General features: G+C 45.5%; 1 protein-coding gene across 6 annotated transcripts in view; it reads right to left on the bottom strand.

Moving 5' to 3' along the window:
- The window catches only part of LOC137512928 (survival motor neuron protein-like), a 67,866-nt gene that overhangs the window by 7,288 nt on the left and 39,159 nt on the right, over nt 1-21,419 (bottom strand). The window lies entirely within an intron of this gene.

The raw sequence follows: 21,419 nt of genomic DNA, 5'->3' as shown, positions 1-21,419 counted from the left end.
TCTTTACTTAACACTGAGGCTAAATCGCCTCAAAATCAGCAGAAATTCTGCAGGACCGTGTTTGCATTCGGGAAAAAAAAATCACATCGCTCTGGTGTGATCCATCCCTTTCAAATACATTAGCCAAGAGCTTTTTAAAGCGCTAGAGTTTTTAAAAAAGTGGTCAGAAGCGAAATTAGAACCTCCCATGGTTTAACTGTTGCCCCTTTTTCCTGTTTTGGAGACAGCCAAAGACCAGAGATCACATCAGCGCTTTGATGTCAACAGGGAGAGTGAGAGGATTTCTCCCTATAAGGACTTGTATTGATCATGAAATTTGCTGCAACAGCAAATTTTAGTTCCAGGAACCGGAATTTTGGGGGGCTAAACCACTGCAGGTGAGTGAGATTCCAGAGAGGGAAACAAATTAACTGTCAACTTGACTAATTAATCAGCTTAGGGCCTTTTTCCACTATAAAATATAAAATTGCATGCAGTTTTAGAGTGTGTATTTAAAATACACACATTTTTGCCATGCAGATTTTTTTTGCATTTTTGCATGTGTTGCATTTCTTTCCTACTATGCAATTAAATATAGAGCAAAATCCATCTCTGGGTATTTAAAAAAAGCATGCAGAAAACATATATGTCTAACTACACATGCATTTTCTATTTCCATTCACCATCGGCGAATTGTGCATGAAATGCAAACCGATCCGAAAATTGCTGCATACTGTCAGATTTTTTTCACATTGGGACATTCACATAAGGTGGAAAATATTCCATATATTTCATGTACCATGCATTCTAATGCAAATTTGTACGTGCTAAAAACATGTAGTGGAAAAGGGGCTTTATGGTAACTGTAATTAGACAGCAACTCCTGAACCAGTAAATGTTATGGTCATTAATAATTAGCAATTTTTTTTGTTCTCCAGTCTAAACCAACAAACTTTGTTTGCATTTGGGATTTAATTTAAAAATAAGAAATGGTAATACTGTACCTACAAACTTGGTCAGTGTGTCACAGCTCAATATAATGAATAAGCCTTGCAGCTAGGCTCTTAGCACCAGAATCAGTAATTGGTTTGAAAAAGTGAATGCAGTTATTGCTAGCCCGTATTCTAAAATAGTTCTGCTTCCTTTGCAGGAGCCTTACGTAACCTTAGGGTCCCTTTACACTAAAATTTGAAATCTTAAATGCACTGGGATTGCAAGTTTTGTATTTTACACCAAGTGCTTTTTCATCGTGACTTTGGTGCGATCGGTCGGTGCCTAACCCTAAGACCAACACCCCCCCCCCCCCCCCCCCGATGATTCCTACCCCTACGACTCCCCCGGTGGTGCCTAAACCTAAGACCACCCGGGTGGTGCCTAACCCTATGACCTCCCCTGGTGGTGCCTAACCCTAAGGTGGTGCCTAAACCTAACCTCCCTTGGTGGTGCCTAACCCTAAATCTCCCTCCTAAACCTACCCCCTCTGATAGTCCAAAGGTGGGTGGCATTATATACCTTAAAGTACAACTTAAGTGAAAATAAAATGATGAAATAAACAATTGTATCTATCTTCCTGCTTCTCAAAATTACTTTTAGCTATCCCACAGTTTTATGTTATGCTTAAAAACTTAAAAAAAACTAGATATATTGTTTTGTCTCACTCTCAGCTCAATGAAACAGTCTGTGCCATGTCTCAAAGTGCTAAAATATGTGAACTATTGACTTTTTTTATCTATCCCCTGCTTTTAGAAGCCCAGCTCTCTGCTTGGAAAGCTGTAATTCCTTTTCAGTGAGAGACACTATAGTCCGACTGTGTCCCGACCGAAAAAAAACTGTCAGTTGCATAGCTGATTATTAGCTCTTTTAGGCAGAGAAAGAAGAAAAGCAACACAGCATATTTATTTGTGTTCTTGACACTGTACATACACGTCTCATGTCAGTTACGTTTCCCTTTTAAGGACCTCTGTCGTGAAAATTCTAAAATGTAAAATACATGTAAACATATACAAATAAGAAGTACATTTCTTCCAGAGTAAAATGAGCCATAAATTACTTTTCTCCCATGTTGCTGTCACTTACAGTAAGTAGTAGAAATCTGACATTACTGACTTTGCACTAGCCCATCTTCTCATGGGGGTTATCAGGGTTTTCTTTATTTTTAAAAGCACTGGCAGTTGCTCCGTCCAACTGCCAAAGAAGTGTGCAGCGAGCAGGGAGGTTGGCCAGCATCTTTGTATAAGGCCTCTTTCACAGTGCGATGTTAAAACAACATTTAACGCAGAATAACGCACTGCAATAAAAAATCAATAGTACATAGCAAGGAAATGAGCAGCGCTACTTAAAAACAGACTAGTGCCTACCTGCAAAAGAGTGCAAGCCCCACTTGTGGGGTCGAATACAAACCGAGCATACACATGACCTGTCTACCACTGGAGGAGGATGTTGGTTTCCATTAACAGCTTGCATGCAACCTATTAACCACTTGCCGACCGCGCACTCATAACGCGCGTCGGCAAAGTGGTAGCTGCAGGACCAGCGACGCAGTATTGCGTCGCCAGCTGCAGGCTAATTAATCAGGAAGCAGCCGCTCGCGCGAGCGGCTGCTTCCTGTCAATTCACGGCGGGGGGCTCCGTGAATAGCCTGCGGGCCGCCGATGGCGGCTCGCAGGCTAAATGTAAACACAAGCGGAAATAATCCGCTTTGTTTACATTGTACGGCGCTGCTGCGCAGCAGCGCCGTAAGGCAGATCGGCGATCCCCGGTCAATCAGCGGCCGGGGATCGCCGCCATGTGACATGGGACGTCCTGTCACTGGCTGCACAGGACGGATAGCGTCCTGTGCAGCCCCGATCACCGGGGATGACAGGTAGGAGAGGGAGGGGGGGAATTTCGCCGCGGAGGGGGGCTTTGAGGTGCCCCCCTCGCAACATGCCAGCCAAGAGGAGCGATCAGACCCCCCCTGCACACCATCCCCATAGGGGGGAAAAAAGGGGGGCGATCTGATCGCTCTGCGTGCTGCCTGATCTGTGCTGGGGGCTGCAGAGCCCACCCAGCACAGATCACAGAATACTGCGCTGGTCCTTAAGGGGGGGTAAAGGGTGGGTCCTCAAGTGGTTAAGTACTCGTCCCTCCCACTGCGAAGAAGTCAATCCTCCATGGGAGGGGCCTAACACTAACTAAATCCTAACCTATGTATATGCATAGCCTGGGTGCGGCTAATCAAATAAAATCGAAAATTGAAAATTGCGCAAAAGGTGGGTCAGCGCAACAACAGGCCGCCTCCGAATGGCCTCCACCAGGGACGCGCCGAGCCCCCCCTGGAACCACAAACGCACCCCGAACCCAAACAGAAGCTCTGCATATACACCAAAAGCATGGCTGTTAAGTGGGAGCAGCTGACCAAAAACGAATTACATTAGTGCTGCTCATTTCCTTGCTATGTACTAATGTAATTCGTTTTTGGTCAGCTGCTCCCACTTAACAGCCATGCTTTTGGTGTATATGCAGAGCTTCTGTTTGGGTTCGGGGTGCGTTTGTGGTTCCTGGGGGGGCTCGGCGCGTCTCTGGTGGAGGCCATTCGGAGGCGGCCTGGTGTTGCGCTGATCCACCTTTTGCGCAATAAAAAATCAATGCCCCGTTCACAGTGCACACATTGCGTTGGTGTCTAACGCTGCACGGTAAGTGAAAGTACTGCATGCTGTGCGTTATACACATTATTAGCTGCGTTAGACTGTTTGCACATGCTCAGTACTGACTTAGAGACATACTTTTCATTGCCTGTATTTTCTACCGTATATGCTGTATGTGTTGGCAACGCTGCGGTGCGACTTTTTAGGCGCATTGCGTTACAAGTTTGTGGTGCGACTTTAACGTCGCATCAAACTGCAACGTCCCACTGTGAAAGAGGCCTAAATCTTTTTCAGGGAATGTCTTTATCCTATATAATAATAATTAAGTGTCTCTGCGTCCTTGCACTTCCTGTGTGTGTGTGTGTGTGTGTGTGTGTCCCGTGTTTTGTGCTACTGCGCATGTGCAGGGACGGACAGAGACACTGAAGAGCTGAGAGAGGACGGGGCCAGAAGGGGCGGAAGTGTGTGGCGCGTAGCGATGTGGTGACAGACCTAGCCCGTTTTTAAACGGGCTAAGGTCACTAGTAAAGAATAAAGGCCATGCTGAGAATCTCCCACGAAGAGATGAACTTACCCAAAACCTGTTGGTTCTATCAGATTTCTACTATTTACTGTAAATGACTGCAACATAGGAGAAAAGTCACTTATGGCTCATTTTACTCTGTAAGAAATGTAGTTCTTATTTGTATGTGTTTTAAGTTTTAAGATTTTTCGCAACAGTTCCTCTTTAATGCCAACTGTATCTGTTACATAACCAAATATAACAAATGATATTCTGTAGTAAGAATTATTGTTTCAAATTACTGGTTTCCTCAGTCAATAATGAATTTGAATAAATACAAAAATGGCTTTGAAATCTAGAATTTTCCAGGATGGTGTTCTTGTACTGGCCAGCAGAGGTCACCAGTGTCTGCAACTACGCAATTTATGTGAAACTATCAGTGTTGCAACATTCAGATGTGCAGCATACATGCAAGCCTTAGACAGCAGTATAATGCAATTAAATCTGCAATGTACAAATAAATACACTTGATACATTTAAAGCTCAACTAAACCTAAAACTGAACAATGAAAATTACAAATTATTGTATTACTAGAACAGAAAACCGTCCAAACCCATTGCGCACCTCTGTTTGTCTGCAGCTAGGCACCTAATTATACAGGCCTAAGAATGCTTCTGCTTCCTTAGTAAATGTACAGTCTTTCAAATGCTCATAGCTACTACCTGTGAACTTCCAGTCAGGAGTCCCAGTGGCATCCCACTGTTAGGCCTAGTGCACACCAGAGCGGTTCTGCTGCGGTTTGCGATCCGCTTGCGGGTGCGGATCCGCTAGGGTAAAGTATTTCAATGGGCTGGTGCACACCAGAGCGGGAGGCGTTTTGCAGAGACGAATACTCACGGGCTGCTGCAGATTTTGGATTGCGGATGCGTTTCTGCCTCAATGTTAAGTATAGGAAAAACGCAAACCGCTCTGAAAAACGGCACTTCAGAGCGGTTTGCCAGGCGGTTTTTGTTACAGTAGCTGTTCAGTAACAGCTTTACTGTAACAATACATGAAATCTACTACACCAAAAACGCTTCACAAAACCGCAAAATGCTAGCTGAAACCCTACAGAAAAAGAAGAAAAAGCGTTTCAAAATCTGCTAGCATTTTGTGGATCTGCTAGCGGGTTTTGGTGAGCACCAGAGGAGTTTTTCTGAGCGTTTTGAGTTTTTAAATCTGCTGCTAATGTTATCCTATGTGTCTGTGCACACTGGAGCAATGAGGTTTTGTAAAAAAAAACCATAGCATTACATTGGGAAGAGCTTTTAGAGGTTTCAAAGGCTCTTCCCAATGTAATTCTATGGGTTTTTTTTACAAAACCTCATTGCTCCAGTGTGCACAGACACATAGGATAACATTAGCAGCAGATTTAAAAACTCAAAACGCTCAGAAAAACTCCTCTGGTGTGCACCAGGCCTTAGGGCCCGTTCACACTTAAAATCGCAGAACGCCGGCGATTACCGCCGGCGTTTTGAGGGAGTGATTTTCCCGCGATTAGCGCGGAAAAATCACTGGACACTGCGGCGGTTTTGGAGCGATCGCGATTAGCGTGCTATGCACGCTAATCACGATCGCAAATCGCGGGACGCTCGTCACCGGCAAACCGCTGCATGCAGCGCGGTTGCGGTTATCGCTAACCGCAACCGCAGCAGTGAGAACACTGCCACTCGCTACATTGTGTAGCGGTTCTTGCAGAACCGCTAGCGGTTTGCCGTGAGCGGGAATCACGCGATTCCCGCTCAGGTGTGAACGGGCCCTTAGATGGACTTCCCACCACACATAATTCCCACTCTCACGCCAAAACCTTGCCCTATCTCACACTAGCTTTTGCACTTAAAGGACTGTAGTGAAAAGAATATGGAGGCTGCCATATTAGTTTCCTTTTAAACAACACCAGTTGCCTGGCAGCCCCGCTGATCTAGTGTCTGAGTAACACCAGAAACAAGCATGCAGCAAATCTTGTCAGATCTGACAATAAAGTTAGAAACACCTGATATGTATCTTGTTTAGGGTCATGACTAGCCAGGCAACTGGCATTGTTTATAAGGAAATAAATATGACAGCCACCATATCCCTATAGTTACAGTAGTCCTTTAACCACCCTGGCGGTATTGACGAGCTCAGCTCGTCCAGGAAAAACTTGCTGAAACTCGTCAATACCGCCAGGGAGATTTCTTGTTTCTCTGCCCCGCCAGCTGCACTTTTCCCTCATCAGAGGGATTCCCCATGATGGCTGGATACCTGTCAGCACGCTGTGGGTAGCGATCTGTGCGTACCCACAGCATACAGAACTAGCATCCAGCCACCCTGGGAATCCCTGTGCAGCCAGCGGGACAGAGAATGTGTGGGGCTGTGCAGGGATTCCCCTTCTGTGCCGGCAGGTGGCTGGTGCGGGGATCCCCTCTGTGCGGGGGGGGGGTGTCCCCTTCTGTGCTGGCTGGTAGTGGCCGGTGGGGATCCTCTGTGCGGGGGGGGGGATCCCTGTACTGTGCGTGCAGTTGACCCTTTAGTGTGTGCGGGGGGGGGGGGGGGTATCCCCTTCTATGGGGCTGGTCTTGGCCGGTCCGGGACACTCCCTTCTGTGCGAGGGGGGGGGGTGGTGAGGTGGGTGTCCCCTTCTATGCAAGCTGTGGGTGGCCACTCCCTCCTCTTCCCCCATCCCTCCCTCTCTGTCAGAAGCCCTGCTTTACTCACCTGAGAGCTTTCTCCTGCGCTGGCCGCGATGGACACCCTCCTCCTCCATCGACGAAGTCCTGGTCTGTGTAAATACAGTGCGCGGCTTGGTGCGTCACCAAGCCACGTACTGTAATTACAGAGAACACGAGACTTCGCAATGGAGGAGGAAGTGCGCCGCTTCCGCCGCAGGAGAAAGCCCTCAGGTGAGTAGATCAGGGCTTCTGACAGGGGGGAGACACGGGATTGGGGGGAAGGCACGGGGGATCAGGAAGGAGGGATGGGGGAAAGAGGAGGGAGAGGCCACCCACAGCCCACATAGATGGGGACACCCACCTCCCCCCCACCACAGAAGGGGGTGCCCCCGACCGACCACGACTAGCCCCCATAGATGGGGATACCCGCCCCCCCCCCGCGCACACAGAAGGGCCACCCAGCCACCTGCACGCACAGTATGGGGATCCCCCCCCCCACAGAGGGGATCCCCGCCGGCCACTACCAGCCAGCACAGAAGGGGAGCCCCCACACAGAAGGGACACCCGGCCACAGTCAGGGGGCATCGGGGGCAATAGGGGGGGGGGGGGTAGAGGCACCTGCAAACCTGGCTCCCTATACATATGACTCCCTAGACCTGGCTGCACATCTGTCTCCTATACACCTGGCTGCACATCTGTCTCCTATACACCTGGCAAACATCTTGCTCCCAATATACCTGGCAAAACATCTGGCTAACTATTCCTGGCTAATACATCTGACTAACTATACCTGGCTGCACATCTGGCTAACTATACCTGGCTGCACATCTGGCTAATACATCTGGCTAATACATCTGGGTCTTATACTCACCATTGGCATACTGATCCCTCGTCGCGTACCTCTGATACCTTCCCCAGTGCCTTCTTCCATGTCCCTTGGCAGATTTTTCTTGTCCCTTGGAGATCACATGTCCCCCGTCGATCGGCGTTGATGGAACCAGTGTCACACAGCATCATCAAAATCTCGCAGCAAACACTTTTTTTTTAAATTTAATTCAATACAATAACCTGTATTGAATTCAATATAAAAAAAATGATTGCAAAAAAAACAAATTGGTTGAAAATTATTGGAAATTAATTGAACCACTTTTTGCATGGAAATCCCGGGGAAATAGAACACCAGGGTGGCTACGGACACCGTACACTGTTAGATTTTTTTATAGCTTAGACCAGTGTTATCTAACTCAATCATATAAGGGGCCAACATCTAAAACACAGTCTAAGCTGTGGGCTAAATTGTTTACTAAGATTTAACAGAATCTCCTGTGGGCATCCTAAAACATCAGGTGCAGGACATGAACATGGTCACTGCACTGGTGTGCTAGTCTGAATGGGAAGGCAACATGCTGCAGAGGGAGGAAATGAAGAAATGAATGTGCTCACAAGAAACTGTAAGCTATGTTTGTATTGCAGGATGCACAGACAGGTGGATGATAGGGTTGGCAATTCCAAAGTACTCACAGCTGTTGTGTGTAAAAGGAACACTTACGCACAGCTTTTGGAGGTATAGCTCAGAAGAGCAAATATGCTTTGTTTTTAAATGTGCGCCAACAGTAGATCTATCCCCTATCTGTATACTACCTATCACAATAGGAGATAGGGGGGGAGCAAACGCGCAAGTGCACAAAGCAAAACATTCAGGCAAGGGACACACTTGTCTTTCAGTTTTCTGTGCGCTTTTGTCTGCATACGGTTTCTGCACATCAAGTGTGTTTCTATGCAGGAAAAGGCGCGTGTTTTTTCACTGCAGCTATTGTAATTGATACAAAAAACTGACAAATGTGCAGAACCATGATGCAAAATGTCAGTTTACTGTGAACTAGCCCATTAATTAACATGAGTTCTCAGTTTTTCTGTGCAGAAATTGCGTACGAAAACAGCCAAGTGTGTTTCCTGCCTCAAGGACAACTGAAGTGAGGAGAACATGGACGCTGCCATATTTGTTTCCTTTTAATCAATACTAGTTGCCTGGCAGCCATGCTGGTCTATTTGGATGCAGTAGTGCCTAAATAACGCCAGAAACATGCATGCAGCTAATCTTGTCAGATCTGACAATAATGTCAGAAACACCTGATCTGCTGCATGCTTGTTCAGGGGCTATGGCTAAAAGTATTAGAGGCAGAGGATCATCAGGAAAGCCAGGCAACTGGTATTGCTTGAAAGGAAATAAATATGGCAGCCTCCATATCCCTCTTGCTTCAGTTATCCTTTAAGTGCATGTACATACATTGGCTATGGCCCACCATCTATAATTGATATGCCAGTTACCGCCGATATAAGCAGCAGGCTGTTGTACTATATTGTAAACCCTAGTTTGCTGTGTGCATGTATACAGCACAGATTGGGGCTGTCCATTGTCTCCATGTATTACTGCCTACAATCAGGCCTGTGGATTACACAATCAATTTGATTCAAACTTCCATTCAGACACAAATCTATTAAAAACTAGAGCGATCTTGATCATCGCTTGATCAATTTATTAATGAAAACACAATTAGGCAAGGAAATTATTTTATCAATCAAGCAGCCTTGGAAACGAGGCCATGCAGGGCTGAGTGGTACAAAATTAACAGCAACATGACTTTGTACTACTGTATATCAAATTATACAAAGCTGGTGTTGGCAGCATTGTGATCCATGTTCATTCAGATTTCTACTGAAATCTGATTGAATATCTAGTGGTGCACGACCTTAAACCTAGTAAAGAATAGGTATCGGAGAATTGATTGTTTACTTGATCTTGTGAAACAGTGTATAAAATCCTTTATAATTAAGCTACAGCAGTGGTGTAGCTAAGAAGCTATGGGCCTCAGTGCAAGTTTTACATTGGGCCTATTCAATTCATTTTATACATAAAAATTAATGTAGCAAGCCAAAACTTGCCATAGTGTGAGAGGTGCAAACGGGATGGGGAACAGTTTGTTTATGATTACCACTATTCAAAGCATCCATAGAAGTGATCATTACCAGCACAGGACAAATAAAGAGCTAATACCAGTAGCAATAGGGGTTGCAGAGGTTACAAACGCATCATGGCCCAAAGGGGCCCTCCCTCAACCACAGTATTAGCTCTCTATTGGTCCTGTGCTCATAATAATCACTTCTACAGATACTTTGAATCATTAACAAACTGTTCCCCATCCCCTTCTTGCACCTTTGACACTGTAGTTGCCATTGGTAGGATTTGGTGCGCCGTATCAATTGTTATGTATAGAATGCTTGGGGGGCACAATGTAAAACTTGCATCAGGGCCCACAGCTACTTAGCTACGCCGCTGGCTAATACTGAGGTTGAGGGAGGGTCCTTTGGAGCCCATCTGGCCCAAGGTCCACGGTGCAGTCGCAACCTCTGCCTCCCTTACTGCTATGCCACTGGGGCTACAGTATGATCACGGGATAGGCAATAAGTCAGGTCCCAGCTGGATTTGAGGAATCTGGCTGGGCCCTGCTGGAGAATTCTATGTAAGTCTACAGACATGATTTCATTTCTCACAGTTGCCTTAAAGTCAATAGTACCCAATTAAAAATAAAAAAGCCAGATACTTACCTAAGGAGAGGTGCCCTCCTCAGCAGCTCCTCCATTCAAATCCCCCGCCGTGGGAGACTTCGGAAGACTTCAGGAGCCGAGTCCTCCCGAAGACTGGCAGCTCCATACTGCGCACGCGCGATAGAGGGCGCTTGTGCATGCGCAGTATGGAGCGACCCATCTTTGGGAGCACTCGGGCTCCTGAAGACTTCCAAAGCCTCTCTCTGGCGGCGGAGACAGCTGAATTTGACCGAATTGGTCGAATGCTGCTACAGGGGATCCTGTGCTGGAACCGGTACCGGGAGAGGAGAGAGAAGGCTCATTAGGACCCAGAGCCTTCCCTCTCCTTAGGTAAGTATCTGGCTTTTTTTTTTCTTAATCGGATACCATTGACTTTAAACCATCTCCTCCTAGTGTTTCTTATACTGCTGTAATTTACCATATGAACATGTACCAACTTTAGAGACAACTACACATTAACCACTTAAAGAGACAAAAATTGCTATTTTTACTTGCTAGTTCGCTTCAGAAGTCTCATTAGGTGTAAACCGCTGCATGCCCGCTGCAAAATGAGCACTGTAGACCCCCCAAATCCCCGGGCAAACATCCATGACCAACTTGGTCGTGGATTCTGCTGCCCTGAGAGGCAGAGCTTTCTGCTGTAGATCTGCCTCTCCTGCCGTCAATCGCCGTGCGGATCTTCGCCTCTCCCCGCCCCTCTCTGTGAAGGAAGAGTGAGAGAGGCGGGGAGAGGTGGTGATCCGCGGCGATTGACATCAGGAGAGGCAGAGTTGCAGCTGAAAGCTATGCCCCTTCTAGGAAGCGCCGGCCCGATCCCCCCCCCCCCCCCGGGATTTGGGGCGTCTAAATCGCTTGTTTTGCGGTGAGGATACGGCGGTTTAGATCTAATGAGAGTACTGAAGCGAACTAGCAGGTAAAAACAGCAATTTTTGTTTGCTTCAGTCTCTCTTTAAGTCTATCTGGACGGATATATCCGTCCATATAGACTGTGCTGCTGCCACTGCGCCGGGCGTACAATCGTGTGCGCTCCCGCGCATGCGCCCGCCGCCTTCCGATAGCCCCGAGATCAATGAACATAGTTCCCATTCATCGATCTAAGTCCCCGGCAAAAAAACGACGGTCTCTTATCAGAGGCCGCAGTCTTTCTGCACAAAAAAAAAAAGGTTTTCTGTCCTTCTAATGCTTCCTGGAAGCAAAGACTTTTGTTTCCAGGACTTTTTGACTGTGGCCATCTTGTGGCCAATAGAGATGGCTCGAACCTCCGATTTTCGGTTCGCTAACCTCGACCGCGAACCTCTGCAAAAAGTTTGGTTTGCGCAAACTTTCGCAAACCGCAATAAACTTCAATGGGGAGGCGAACTTTGAAAACTAGTAACATTTATGCTAGCCACAAAAGTGATGGAAAAGATGTTTCAAGGGTTCTAACATCTGAGTTTTGGCATGGAGGAGTGAGATACACGCCAAAAGTCCTAGGGAAAAATCTGGATTTGAACCACAGCAGCGTTTTAAGGGCAGAAATCACATTGCATGCTAAATTGGAGGCCTAAAGTGCTTTAAAATATCTTGCATGTGTATACATCAATCAGGTAGTGTAATTAGAGTATTGCTTCACACTGACAGACCAAACTCACTGTGTAACGCACCGCAAACAGCTGTTTGTGTAGTGACGGCCATAGTGGACTGGTGCGCACCATGGCGGAGGGCAGGCCATGGCGGTTTTTTAAGCCCATATGGTCGCCGGGCTGAGGTAGCTCAATGACAGAACAACAGTGACTGTCCAGCTAATCGAATTTGGTCTGTCCACAATGAAGCAACGACCTTATTATCTTGGGTGTGCCCTCCCCGAGACACTCATATAGCCGGCGGTCATTGCTTCATTCTGATACGCGGGACCGACTTAGTCTTGGGGCAGGCAGTCACACGGCGTGCAGGCAGAGATGCTGTGTGTGGGGACTGACTTAGTCTTCGGGCAGGCCTGACCGAGCTGTGCAGACCACGTGGTCAGATGGACCCTTGACCCAACGCTGTGTGCAAAAGATGACACCACTTGCCTTTCAACATCACGGTACAGTTTGGGTATCACCTTTTTTTGAGAAATAATTGCGGCCTGGTATCTTCCACTGCGGTGTGTGGCTTTGCTTTTCTGTGCTGTTTTTCCTCAGGTAGTCATCCCATTGCAGTTTGTGCTTTGTAATCATGTGCCTTCGTAAGGTAGTTGTCCCTACGCGGGTCTTGGTCTTTCCACAGCTCAATTTTCGGTGGCAGAGAGTACAGATGGCATTGCTCTCATCTGAGGCAGACACACACAAAAATTTCCACACCGCTGAGCCCTGTGATGATGGCACTTTGGTGATGGCTGCCGACGGAGTGTTAAGTGGGGTGCCAGAATCAGGGCAGGAGGAGGAAGATATGTCGCGCTTCTGTCCGGAAGCTGAGGAAGATGAGGTGTTCTGTGTTAAATAGTCAACTACATCCTGACAATATTGGGGGTTGATGGCACGTGCCTTCTTCTGAACACTGTACTTTGGTCGAGGGCCGCACGAAATCACGACAGCGTGACCTCGAACAGACCTGCCAGGTGGCCTGCCTCTGGCTCTGCCTCTTGTTTTCTCCATATTGGGGGGGATGAAGTGAAAGGTATGCAATGACTTGTACGGTTATACAGGTGCAGTGAACAGGTTGCAGTGACTGCTGGTACAACAATGTGCGGTTACACAGGTGCAGTGAACAGTTATGCACGGACTGGTATATAAAACAGCGTGCGGTCACACAGGTATGCAGTGACTGTTATTACAAATGTGTAGCTGTCACACACACACACACACACACACACACACACACACGTACCGTAAACAGGTGCAGTGACTGGTGGTATATAACACAGCGTGTGCTCACGTAGGTAGGTAGGTGGACTGAACAGGTTGGTATGCAGTGATTGGTATTACAAATTTGCAGCTGTCACACTAACAGGTACCGTGAACAGGTGCAGTGACTGGTGGTATATAACACTGCGTGCGCTCACTTAGGTAGGTAGGTGCACTGAACAGGTGGGTATGCAGTGATTGGTATTACAAATGTGCAGCTGTCACACACACAGGTAGTCACTGAATGTGCTGGGCCTGGCAGTGGCAAAGTAGGAATTACCAAGGGGCCAAGGTCCCACCAGCAGCTGCGACTGCCTGACAGGGCTGTATATGCAACACAAGTGTCTGTACACACAAAAAAAACCAAGATCACAAGAACAACATTAGCTCTCAAAAGAGCTGTTGAGGATGAGGAGTGCTTTTTAGCAATGAGATCAGCAAGAAGGAGCAACCTAACAAACCTAACACAAGAGCCTAATTAAGCTTTCCCTATGTCAGCAGCCAGGTTCTCTCCCTTCTCTAATTACTGCAGCCACATGAGTGAGTGAAATGGCTGACACTGCCTGCTTTTTATAAGGGGGGGGGGGGCTCCAGGAGGGAGTGTAGCCTGATTGGCTACCCTGTGCCTGCTGACTGTGATGTAAAGGGTCAAAGTTGACCCTAATGATGTAGTATAGGGGGCGGGTTGAACTCGCATATAGTTCGTGGTTCACTACGAACGCAAACCAGTACAACTACACCCACATGCTTTATTTTTATTAAACAAACACATAATATTACATTTAAAATTAACTGTTTACCTCCCACACCAAAAATTACCCAAATAAAAATAAAAAAAAAAAATATATGTAGTTGCCTAAGGGTCTGAACGTTTTGAATATGCATGTCAAGAGAGTATATTACTATATATTTTTTAATTATAAGTTTGTAAATAGTGATGGATGCAAATTGAAAAAATGCACCTTTATTTCCTAATAAAATATCAGCACCATAAATTGTGATAGCGACAAAATTAAAACGGTGTAATAACTGGGACAAATGGGCAAATAAAATACATGGGTTTTAATTACGGTAGAATGTATTAATTTCAAACTATAATGGCCAAAACCTGAGAAATAATGATTTTTTTTTCCATTTCTTTCTTAATCTTCCTGTTAAAATGGATTTAGAAAAAATAATTCTTAGCAAAATGTATCACCCAAAGAAAGCCTCAATGGTGGCGGAAAAAACAAGATATAGATCATTTCAGTGTGATAAGTAGTGATAGTTATTGGCGAATGAATGGGAGGTGAAAGTTGCTCGGAGGCATAAGGTGAAACAACACTGTAGGCTGAAGTGGTTAAAGGACGGATGCAAGGAGGAAAAAAGAAAATAGACCTACTTACCCGTGGCTTCCTCCAGCCCCTGGCAGCATATATTTTTTTTGCCGAAGCTCTGCTTCCAGCCGGTGGGATCCACTCCGTTGCTGATGCCGACCGGCACCTACTGCGCATGCACAAGCAGCCAGGGGTTGGAAGAAGCCCCGAGTAAGTAGATTTTTTTTTTTTTTTTCGCTCTGACCTTCCCTTTAACTATGTATGTATTTGTATTTCTACTATTGAATGTCATGACTGTACAGTTGTTTTGGACTATGTACGGCGCTATGGAAGATGTTGGCGCTATATAAATAAAAAATAATATACAGTATATTCTAGCGTATAAGACTACTCTTTAACCCTTGAAAATCATCTGAACAGTCAGGGGTCGTCTTATACGCCGGGTGTCATTGATGCCGGGTGATACGCCATATCCTGTACCGACTCTGACATCTCCCCGCTTAGGAATGTAGCGAAGCGGCGCAGGAGCACATGTGTGAGATCTAAGAGGCAGAGAAGGTGGTAAATAGGATACAAGGGTGGGCCAGAAGGGTGAAAGAGGCGTGTTTTATGGGCACAGCGCAATCTATTCACAGCGCAATATACTGCTCTGATAAACAGGTAGACAAGGAGAGCTGACCAATCCAACCAGTCAATCGCCTATATACTGTTACCACTATATACTGGGTACCACATACAGTACAGCACCAGAATCTGTTCATACATAGCACCAGTATTTGATTTTTTTTTTATTTGGTGTGCGTTGGAAGAGGGGTAGTCTTATACGGCGAGTATATCCCAAACTCTATATTTTAACTGGTAAGTTGGGGGGTTGTCTTATACGCCCAGTCGTCTTAAACGCCGGAATATACGGTATATATTTTTTTTATTTAGCCATTTATTTACACCAAACAATGATCAATTCTGTGTGCTTGAAAAAGGAACACATTTTAACCAGGGCTGTGAAGTCGGAGTCGAGGGTATTTTTGGGTACCTGGAGTCGGAGTCGGGAGAAAATGCACCGACTCCGACTTCTAATGAATTTAAACTGTAATTATAATAGAAAATATGATAAAATGTTCTATTTCTCAGATAATAGTCATGTGAAGTCGGAGTCGAGGGAATTTTTGGGTACCTGGAGTCAGAGTCGGGAGAAAATGCACCGACTCCTACTCCTAATGAATTTAAACTGTAATTATAATAGAAAATATGAGAAAATGTTCTATTTCTCAGATAATAGTCATCATAAATAATTTATTTATACAGTAATAGCTGTGCTTAGTCCACAAAAATGAAATAAACCAATCAAAAAATAGTTATAATAACAATCCGAATAATCCGAACATTTATATAGCGCTTTTCTCCTGTCGGACTCAAAGCGCTCAAGAGCTGCAGCCACTGGGACGCGCTCCGGAGGCCACCCTGCTGTGTTCGGGAGTCTTGCCTTGAACTCCTTACTGAATAGGTACTGACCCTACCCAGGATTCGAACCCTGGTCTCCCATGTCAGAGGTGGTGCCCTTAACCAGTACTCTATTCAGCCAGTGCTGAATAGAATATTGTGCTGCTTCAATAAAACAGTCCCCGTATTTTTAAAGTCAGATATACATATCTGATTGTGACTGTACAGTATATATGATGTGTACACAGGAATATTTTATATATACACTAAATAACATCTATGTAGTAAGGATAAAGCTTGATGTGTATCTGTGTCACGAATAGAGATGGTCAATGAGATGGCAATAATTCTGCGCTGATGCTGGTTTATGCAAATTTATGCATTCCCTTTGCTCGTGAAATCAAATAATTTGATATGCTGTTAAAATTTGGTTTGGTGACTACGAATTAAAGGGTACCTGAGACGGATAAAAAGAAACGTTTTATACGTACCTGGGGCTTCCTCCAGCCCCCTTCAGGCTAATCAGTCCCTGGCTGTCCTCCTCCTCCACCTGGATGTGTCCCGGTAATTCAGCCAGTCATCGCAGTCTGGCCGCGTACCACTTCCACAAACGAGAGTGTTCTGCATCTGCACAATAGTGCTGCACAGGTGTAGTACGTTCCTGGTGGCGGAGTGTGTACATGTGCTCTACGCCCGACTGGCTCAAGTACCTGGACCCATAGCAGAAGATCCAGGTGGCGGAGGAGGATAGCGATGGACTGGTTAGCCTAAAGGGGGCTGGAGGAACCCCCAGGTATGTATAAAACTTTAATTTCATCTGTCTCAGGTTTACTTTGTTACACAGTAGTACTATACATATGCACTCCCCGCAGAGTTGCAGGGAATCCACTGAGAATGTTGTGCACATTGAACAGAGAGGTGTTGTCTATCACCCATAAACCTGGTTCAGATTGTACGTGAAGAATGTGTAATAGAGGAAGAAAAGCCACATTCTCCTGCAGAGTACCTGCACATCACTCTTACATGTACCCACAATTATATAGCCTAGGGCCTGATAGATGTTCTTTGTTCCTGTCTTCTCAGGGCCGGATTTAGGCCAAGGCCAACAAGGCTATGGCCTAAGGCACCACAGGAGCAAGGGCACCAAAGCAGCAGGCTAAACCAGTGCAGCAAGCTTGCAAATGCTGCAAAGCAGGGAGATCAGGCGAGCGCCTGACCGCGGTACTCTGCCACTAGCTGCCTGTGCAGCAGCCACCTTGCTCTCTGTGCACGTTTCCATTGTGGCCGGCGGCTATGGACATTGGCAGCATTGGGGACAGAAAGGAAGAGGAAGCTTCTGGACTGGAGACAAGCGGAAAAATTAGTGACACTGATGGCTGCTGCAGTGTGAAGGCGAGCTGGCTACCTATCCTGAAAGGGGGGGGGGGGGAAGGAGGGATTAAGGGAGCCATCTGGCTACCTATACTGGAGGGAAAGGGGGGAGGGGTCATCTGGCTACCTATACTGAAGGGAGGGTTCATCTTGCTACCTATACTGAAGGGGGGGTGGCTGGTGACAGTGGCCTTGGGCAGTAAAGAGTACCAATTTGGCCCTGTGTCTTCTACAAGTACTCTTACCAAGGACTAGTTTTAGTCTATGACTGAAAGTATTAGAGTCAGAAGATCAGCCAGCTAGCCAGGTAACTGGTATTAGAAGACAGCAAGCAATGGGCAGCGCTCACAGGCTGCAAGTGAAGTGAAAGCTCCAGAGATATGCCCAGCCCCTTGGGGCTAAATACACACCTTGAATACAAATCAGATGCAAATTATGTGCTAACACTAATCTAAATTCTAAAATTTGAATGCAAGCTGACACCCCTGGAGGCAGCTAGCCTGAAGTATACTTAAGTTTTGTACAGCAGAAGGAAATGGCAGCGCTTCCAAACAGACGCTGCACCTGAATTGACTACCTGCACAGGTATGCAGAGCTCAAATAACGGGCAGGTTACACACCTTGCATTCAAAACAGGTACAGTAAAGGGGGGCGTTAGCTTCAGCATAAGTTGTGCACAAATTATCCCTAATAGACTCTCCAACGGCGGTGACGTGCCCCATAGGAGAGAAACTAACCACTAATCTAGCAGTGAAACATATAAAAAAGTGAAGCATGTTCAAACAATGAAAATTGTCCAAAAAAAAAGAAAAACAAGGTTAAAACCTCAAACTAATGTAACAGTGAAACATATTCAACAGTGAAACATATCCAACAGTGAACCCTAGCTAGTCTAAAATTAAAATCATAATCCTTACCTGGTGCAGCTAGCCATAAATGGTATACACATTTGTTCAGAAGACAGCAAGCAATGGGCAGCGCTCACAGGCTGCAAGTGAAGTGAAAGCTCCAGAGATATGCCCAGCCCCTTGGGGCTAAATACACACCTTGAATACAAATCAGATGCAAATTATGTGCTAACACTAATCTAAATTCTAAAATTTGAATGCAAGCTGACACCCCTGGAGGCAGCTAGCCTGAAGTATACTTAAGTTTTGTACAGCAGAAGGAAATGGCAGCGCTTCCAAACAGACGCTGCACCTGAATTGACTACCTGCACAGGTATGCAGAGCTCAAATAACGGGCAGGTTACACACCTTGCATTCAAAACAGGTACAGTAAAGGGGGGCGTTAGCTTCAGCATAAGTTGTGCACAAATTATCCCTAATAGACTCTCCAACGGCGGTGACGTGCCCCATAGGAGAGAAACTAACCACTAATCTAGCAGTGAAACATATAAAAAGTGAAGCATGTTCAAACAATGAAAATTGTCAAAAAAAAAAGAAAAACAAGGTTAAAACCTCAAACTAATGTAACAGTGAAACATATTCAACAGTGAAACATATCCAACAGTGAACCCTAGCTAGTCTAAAATTAAAATCATAATCCTTACCTGGTGCAGCTAGCCATAAATGGTATACACATTTGTTCAGAAGACAGCAAGCAATGGGCAGCGCTCACAGGCTGCAAGTGAAGTGAAGGCTCCAGAGATATGCCCAGCCCCTTGGGGCTAAATACACACCTTGAATACAAATCAGATGCAAATTATGTGCTAACATTAATCTAAATTCTAAAATTTGAATGCAAGCTGACACCCCTGGAGGCAGCTAGCCTGAAGTATACTTAAGTTTTGTACAGCAGAAGGAAATGGCAGCGCTTCCAAACAGACGCTGCACCTGAATTGACTACCTGCACAGGTATGCAAAGCTCAAATAACGGGCAGGTTACACACCTTGCATTCAAAACAGGTACAGTAAAGGGGGGCGTTAGCTTCAGCATAAGTTGTGCACAAATTATCCCTAATAGACTCTCCAACGGCGGTGACGTGCCCCATAGGAGAGAAACTAACCACTAATCTAGCAGTGAAACATATAAAAAGTGAAGCATGTTCAAACAATGAAAATTGTTTTTATATGTTTCACTGCTAGATTAGTGGTTAGTTTCTCTCCTATGGGGCACGTCACCGCCGTTGGAGAGTCTATTAGGGATAATTTGTGCACAACTTATGCTGAAGCTAACGCCCCCCTTTACTGTACCTGTTTTGAATGCAAGGTGTGTAACCTGCCCGTTATTTGAGCTCTGCATACCTGTGCAGGTAGTCAATTCAGGCGCAGCGTCTGTTTGGAAGCGCTGCCATTTCCTTCTGCTGTACAAAACTTAAGTATACTTCAGGCTAGCTGCCTCCAGGGGTGTCAGCTTGCATTCAAATTTTAGAATTTAGATTAGTGTTAGCACTTAATTTGCATCTGATTTGTATTCAAGGTGTGTATTTAGCCCCAAGGGGCTGGGCATATCTCTGGAGCTTTCACTTCACTTGCAGCCTGTGAGCGCTGCCCATTGCTTGCTGTCTTCTGAACAAATGTGTATACCATTTATGGCTAGCTGCACCAGGTAAGGATTATGATTTTAATTTTAGACTAGCTAGGGTTCACTGTTGGATATGTTTCACTGTTGAATATGTTTCACTGTTACATTAGTTTGAGGTTTTAACCTTGTTTTTCTTTTTTTTGGACAATTTTCATTGTTTGAACATGCTTCACTTTTTTATATGTTTCACTGCTAGATTAGTGGTTAGTTTCTCTCCTATGGGGCACGTCACCGCCGTTGGAGAGTCTATTAGGGATAATTTGTGCACAACTTATGCTGAAGCTAACGCCCCCCTTTACTGTACCTGTTTTGAATGCAAGGTGTGTAACCTGCCCGTTATTTGAGCTCTGCATACCTGTGCAGGTAGTCAATTCAGGTGCAGCGTCTGTTTGGAAGCGCTGCCATTTCCTTCTGCTGTAGGTAACTGGTATTGTTTAAAAGGGAATAAATATGGCAGCCTTCATATCCCTCTCACTTCAGTTGTATTTTAAAATGTCTAAGCATTGGCAGTTAAGAGATGTATTTCATGTTACATACTTTCAATCAACAAAATTGTAATATGCAAATTAGAGGAGTTGGAGTCGGTGGAATCCTACCCTGAGGAGTTGGAGTATTTTTGTACCGACTCCACAGCCCTGGTTTTAATATATGAGAGAAAACTCACTTATTTACGAAGTGGACCTGGAACAAAAGCCCTGCATGGTAAACTAGTTAATGTTGGATAAATCATAATCCTAAAGGAGATAGTCTACCAAAATCTGATATTTAAGTCATATGAGTACTTGAGACTAGTTCACATAAATGTTAGTAGCGATGAACAAGAGCACTCAGCAAAGCTAATCCCACCAAAGGGTTGCACTATTCTTTCTGCATTGAGGAGCTGCTGCAATCATCACAGTGTGAAAAGAATATTTCCAACAAAGAATGGAATCATGGCTCACAATGGCGCAGACCTGGGAGATGAGTTGCAAGGGGTTCATAGCAAGAGTTTCTGAGGAACAAGAAACTGGTCAGTAATTTAACTTGTCGGCAAGCTACCCAAATATTAAGAATCACTTTTGGGTAGATCAACCAATTAGTCTTATTACCACTGGGGTTGCAGCGGTGGCAATTGCAACCGGGCCTTTGCCCCTGCCCCCTGAATGCTGACCCATTACCACTGCGTCCTCTCCTTACTCCCCAAGGCTGCCACACTTCAAATGAATGATATATCTTGAAGTAATACACAAACTTATCACAGTACAATTCTATTCCATACGCGTTGTTATTGCCGCATGCGCATTTTCATTGCGGATTTACACATGCGTCGGTTACGGTATATGAAGTTTTTCATTCAGGACATGCTCTGCCCTTATTGGTCGGCGCTCCAGCGGCCTTTTTAAAGTGATTGGAGCATAAAAACAGATGCAGTTCCCCATCAGGTCCTCCACTGGATGGGAGGGCTTGTCAGCTTGAGAGGCTCCTCTCGAAACATCGCATAGACTTGCCCTTTTTATGT

This window comes from Hyperolius riggenbachi, chromosome 1 (genome assembly GCF_040937935.1).
Source record: "Hyperolius riggenbachi isolate aHypRig1 chromosome 1, aHypRig1.pri, whole genome shotgun sequence".
Classification (NCBI taxonomy): Eukaryota; Metazoa; Chordata; class Amphibia; order Anura; family Hyperoliidae; genus Hyperolius; species Hyperolius riggenbachi.
The sequence above is the reverse complement of the archived record's forward strand: the minus strand, read 5'-3'. Positions and strand labels throughout refer to the sequence as shown.